This window comes from Schistocerca gregaria, chromosome 5 (genome assembly GCF_023897955.1).
Source record: "Schistocerca gregaria isolate iqSchGreg1 chromosome 5, iqSchGreg1.2, whole genome shotgun sequence".
NCBI lineage: Eukaryota > Metazoa > Arthropoda > Insecta > Orthoptera > Acrididae > Schistocerca > Schistocerca gregaria.
In genome coordinates this window covers 649,213,772-649,219,771 of record NC_064924.1, presented here as the reverse complement: position 1 = coordinate 649,219,771, position 6,000 = coordinate 649,213,772, and positions in this window count along the sequence as shown.

Sequence of the window (6,000 nt, the reverse complement as noted above, 5' to 3'; positions counted from 1 at the left end):
ATATTGTGTAGTACATCTGTACGGAAAATCAAGAGATGGGCATGAAACCTCATTTTTCGCTATCGTTCAGTGATGAGCAGGGAACAATAATCTATGGCAATGTTAAAAATTTAGGCAGCATTTACCTTTGAGTAAAGGTAAGTTCTTAAAGCTAGTGTACAAATATACAGGACAACTGAAAACATAACATCAATTGAATGAGACGAAAACGGAAGTGGGTGAAGACTTGTACTGTGTTTATATGACAAGACATGAATACTTAAGGCTGAGGATTGCCAACTCCACCAGTTTATAGCGAACATCAGGTATGAGCAAGAATCAAACTGCCAGACTAACATCCTAGGTTAGCTGTTGGACAAGTTCAAGTTTATAAGCATTTACAAGTCTATTGAAAGTATTTATCAACAGTAATTACTTTTATACACGTTATGGTTTCATGTCTGATACAACTCTCCAAAAATTTAAAACATGGAAAACGAGGACGTGGAAAATATATCAAAAAGTATACAAATATAAAATTTATGACATCGAATCTTACAATTCAATTAGCTGAGTTCCCAGAATTGTCCGAGTATGATGCATTCCAGTTTTCTATTAGTCCATATCCATCCCTCTCACTCTCTCTGTACACTTCCATCAATCGCTATCCTCTGACGACTTTTGCCTGTCTTTCCCTCTGTCTATCTCCTTCAACCACTCTCTGTCAGTCCTTTCCACCACTCTCTGCTTGTCAGTCTGCTCTTCAGCCCTCTAATTCTCTCTCTTCCTCGCGCTCTCTTTGTCACCCTCCATCTCCCCTACTCTTGGCAAATGGCTCTGAGCCCTATGGGACTTAACATATTTGGTCATCAGTCCCCTAGAACTTAGAACTACTTAAACCTAAGTAACCTAAGGACATCACACAACACCCAGTCATCACGAGGCAGAGAAAATTCCTGACCCCGCTGGGATCTCCCTTCTTCTCTTCAGTTCTTCTCCCCACTCTCTGTCCATTTCCCCCTTCCCTTCTTTCCCTTCATCCCCTCCTCCCTTTCTCCCTGGTCATCTCCTACCCTTTCGTTTCCATGTCTATCTGCTCCATCCCCTCTTACAGTTCATCGCCCCCTTTCATTTTCCCCTTCTTTCTGTTCATCTCCTTTCTTTTCTCTATCCGCTTCTGCCTCCCCCTCTTCATCTCTCGTCCTACATCTTCCTTCCCTTTTCTTCGTCCACATCATCCTCTTTCTTTTCTCTCTTCAACTCCTCCTCCCCCTCTGTCACTCCACTCCCACTCGGCATCACTATCCATCTCCTCCTCGTCTTACCTGTACCTATCTCCTCCATCCCCCTTACTGTATGTCAATCTCCTCGCACTCCCTTCTCTCTCTACATTAAGTCTGGTGGTTCTCAACCCTACAGTATTTCATTCCAGAATGTGTATCAAATGTAATTGGTGTATCGTTCCATTGGTTTATAATGGGATTTTTACCCATGACATTGTCCACATACACACGTTCATATTTCACACATATTTAACATATTTCATGCGTTCTGTACGTATATTTCACCTCTAGAATAAGTGAATTTCCCCAAGCTGTTTCATTTCCAGGCAGCTCTATGTTTATCATTACATATCTTGTAAACAATCTATTGTACAAATATATACCGAAATGTATACATGAACACCGTCTGCAAAATGGTCAAGAATATAGTTACTAGGTGAGAAGTAATAAATAAAATCGTTGTGCTGCATAAGGCAGTTTTACTGCATGGACGGCGAAAATGTAGTAAGAGATTAACTTCTTCCTTTCATCGATTTGTTGGAAAAGTTGGTGCGAAAAAGTTCCTTAAATCTTTAAAATTGTGTAAAGTTTGTTGCAAATCTCTATGTATCTTATTCTCAAAGACAGGATGGCTACATTCTTTTCCACTCTTACACTCATACCTTAGATAGGTGGGTAATTCTTACCACTTGCAGTGATTCTTTCCAGACAGTGCACGAAGTTTACTTAAATTAAATACAGTTGTTTAGGAGACGATGTGAAATTTACGTACATAGATACGCTACTGGTCATTACAATTGCTACACTATGAATAAATGCAGATGATAAACGGGTATTCATTGGACAAATATATTGTACTAGAACTGACATGTGATTACATTTTCACTCAATTTGGGTGCATAGATCCTGAGAAATCAGTATCCAGAATAACCACCTCTGGCCGTAATAACGGCCTTGATACGCCTGGGCATTAAGTCAAACAGAGCGTGGATGGCATATACAGGTACAGCTGCCCAATCAGCTTCAACACGATACCACAGTTAATCACGAGTAGTAATTGCCGTATTGAGACGAGTTAGTTGCTCGGACACCATTGACCAGACGTTTTAAATTGATGAGAGATGTGGAGAATGTGCTGGCCAGGGCAGCAGTCGAAAATTTCTGTACCCAGAAAAGCCCGTACAGGACCTGCAAGATATGGTCGTGCATTAACCTGCTGAAATGTAGGGTTTCGCAGGGATCGGAGGAAGGGTGGAGCAGTGAGTCGTAACATATCTGTAACGTCCACTGTTCAAAGCGCCGTCAGTGCGAACAAGAGGTGAGCGAGACGTGTAACCAATGGCACCCCATACCATCACGCCAGGTGATAACGCCAGTATGGCGATGATAAATACCCGCTTCCAAAGTGCATTCACCGCGATGTCGGCAAGAACACGGATGCGACCACGAAGATGCTGTAAACAGAATCTGGATTCATCCGAAGACAATGACGTTTCCCCTTCGTGCACCTATAGGTTCGTCGTTGAGTACACCATCGCAGACGCTTCTGTCTGTGACGTAGCGTATCCGAGCTGATAGTCCATGTTGCTGCAAACGTCGTCGAACTGTCCGTGCAGATGGTTGCTGTCTTGCAAACGTCGCCATCTGTTGACTCAGGGATCGAGACGTGGCTGCATGATCCGTTACCGCCTTGCGGATTAGATGCCTGTCATCTCGACTGCTAGTGATACGAGGCCGTTGGGATCCAGCACGGCGTTCCGTATTACCCTCCTGAACACACTGATTCCGTATTCTGCTAACGGTCACTGGATATCGACAAACGCAAGCAGCAATGTCGCGATAAGATAAAGCGCAGTCGCGCTAGGCTACAATCCGATTATTATCAAAGTCGGAAACGTGACGATACGCATTTCTCCTCCTTATACGAGGCATCAAAACAACGTTTCACCAGCAACGCCGGTCAACTGCTGTTTGTGTATGAGAAATCGGTTGGAAACTTTCCTCATGTCAGCACGTTGTAGGTATCGCCCAGGCGCCAACCTTGTGTGAATGCTCTGAAAAGCTAATCATTTTCATATCCCAGCATCTTCTTCGTGTCGGTTATATTTCTCGTCTGTAGAACGTCATCTTCGTGGTGTAGCTATTTTAATGGCCAGTAATGTACGCACACAAGTAACTTCATTTCTTTTAATTTTTATGGATTAAGTAACGTTTTATAGCACTGTTATGTGTGAACAATGTTTCAATATCACCCTCAGAAAACATGGTAACTTAGAGGCAACTAATTTGACCGTCACTTCCAGACCTTGGCCTGAGTCCTGCAGTAGTGATAGCGGTGTGTGGCGCTGCACTTCTCAGGAAATACGATGACAAGGCTTGCAAGTGCCTCGTGTTTCGACAGAGAGCGAGAGACAGAGAGGGAGAGAGGGAGGGAGGGAAAGGGGCAGTGAGGGAGTGGGAGGTGGACAAGTTGAGAAAGCGGTAGGCACAAGGGGAAGAGAGAGTAATATCTTCTAAAGGCGACGGCCAGCAGGGTGCAGCTGGCAGAGTTTCCGGTTCTTGGACGACACAGGCTGTGGCGGGCTGCCAGGCGAAGAGACGGGGAGTGCGGGACGTCGGAGAGTCTGCAGAAGGCAGGCGGTCTGCACGGGCTGACCACAGCGGGGTGGTGGCACGCCGTCAGCTGGTGGACTGACGCAGTGCTCTGACGTTGCGGACCAGGGGCGGCAGCTTTCACTGAAGGAGACGGGTTTTTACCCCAGTTTAACCCGACTGATACGACCACTCAAAATAACCGGTTACTAAAATAACCTTTCTTCGTTTTTTTTATCCCTATTACTTACTGTAATAAAAGTAGAGTTCTATCAATACTGGAAAGTTTTGAATCTCTCAGTTTCAAGACGTGTACAATCGAAATGTTAGATTAAATTAGCAACTGAAAGAAAAATGAACCCGTCCACCGCCCGCTGCTTTTCTCGAAAAGCGATAAGTGGCTGAATACTACAACAAAAGAAAAATCACCATTGTGCTTCTCCGAGTCCAAATTATTAGCATTACAATTATTATTAATTTCTTTTAAAGTTTCTCAAGTATCATCTTGTAATCGGGTATCATTATACTATTTGGGCATTTAGAATAGTCAGTGCTAAAGAAAGAAAACTGAGGCTGAAGAATGATTTTCGTTAAATGGCTACAAGCAAATAAAGGCATATTATGTAAAAACAGGCAGTAGGTTAGCTACTTCCTATTTTTACTGTATACTCCGGATTGTTTTTTTTAATTTGTTCGTCTTGCCAAAATTTCCTTCCTCTTTCATTATTAACAGAAATGATATAAAAATGTTTACTCTTTGAAAGCAAATGAACGCATCGATTCTACACAGAGTGCGCGAAAGAACTTGTCCCCCTTCTAACAGCCGTGTACCGCTAGTCTCTAGAGCAACGGAAGGCTCCAAATGACTGGAAAAGAGCACTGATAGTCCCAGTCTCCTACATCTGCATCTACATTTATACTCTGCAAGCCACCCAACGGTGTGTGGCGGAGGGCACTTTACGTGCCACTGTCATTACCTCCATTTTCTGTTCCAGTCGCGTATGGTTCGCGGGAAGAACGACTGTCTGAAAGCCTCCGTGCGAAATGCAAGAAGATCGGCAGCGGATAGGCACTTGCTGCAGGGAGTGGCAACTTGCGAATACATAGAATGAAAGCTCCTTTACTGTATGATTATATGATAGCGGAACAAACACTGGTAGCAGTTACTTCTGTAAAATATCTGGCAGTATACGCGCGGAACGATTTGAAGTGGAATGATCATATAAAATTAATTCTTGGTAAGGCGCGTGCCAGGTTGAGATTCATCGGGAGAATCCTTAGAAAATGAAGTACGTCAACAAAGGAGGTGGCTTACAAAACACTCGTTCGACCTATACTCGAGTGTTGCTCATCACTGTGGGATCCGTACCAGGTCGGGTTGACAGAGGAGATAGAGAAGATCCAAAGAAGAGCGGCGCGTTTCGTAACAGGGTTATCTGGTAAGCGTGATAGCGTTACGGAGATGTTTAACAAACTCAAGTGGCAGCCTCTGCAAGAGAGGAGCCCTGCATCGCGGTGTAGCTTGCTGTCAATGTTTCGAGAGGGTGCGTTTCTGGATGAGGTATCGAATATATTGCTTCCCCCCTACTTATACCACTCGAGGAGATCACGAATGTAAAATTAGAGACATTCGGGCGCGCACGGAGGCTTTCCGGCAGTTGGAGGCTTTCCGGCAGTCGTTCTTCCCGCGAACCATTCGCGACTGGAAAAGGAAAGGGAGGTAATGACAGTGGCACGTAAAGTGCCCTCCGCCATACACCGTTGGGTGGCTTGCGGAGTATAAATGGAGATGTAGATGTAGATTGTACTTCATCACTACGTGACTTCGTAAAAATACTTAAAGACTAGGGTTGCTGTCATTTAGCAATACAACAGATGTCCTGCGACGACAGCGAGAAACTACTGCATACAGTAGGTGTGGCCAGTCTCGCACACTTCAGAGAGACATGTACTTTACGTAATGTCACACGGCAATACGGACAGTACTGTCGGAGCAATGCGTACCAGTTCATAGCCATGTGTTTGTTGCTCGTTTCTGTTGGCATTGTTTTTAAAACAGCACTAATAACTTTTCCCATTTTTTACTAAAACCCAATATTTGAAACCAATGCAGATTTTATGAATAATATTTACTCCTTAAAAATAA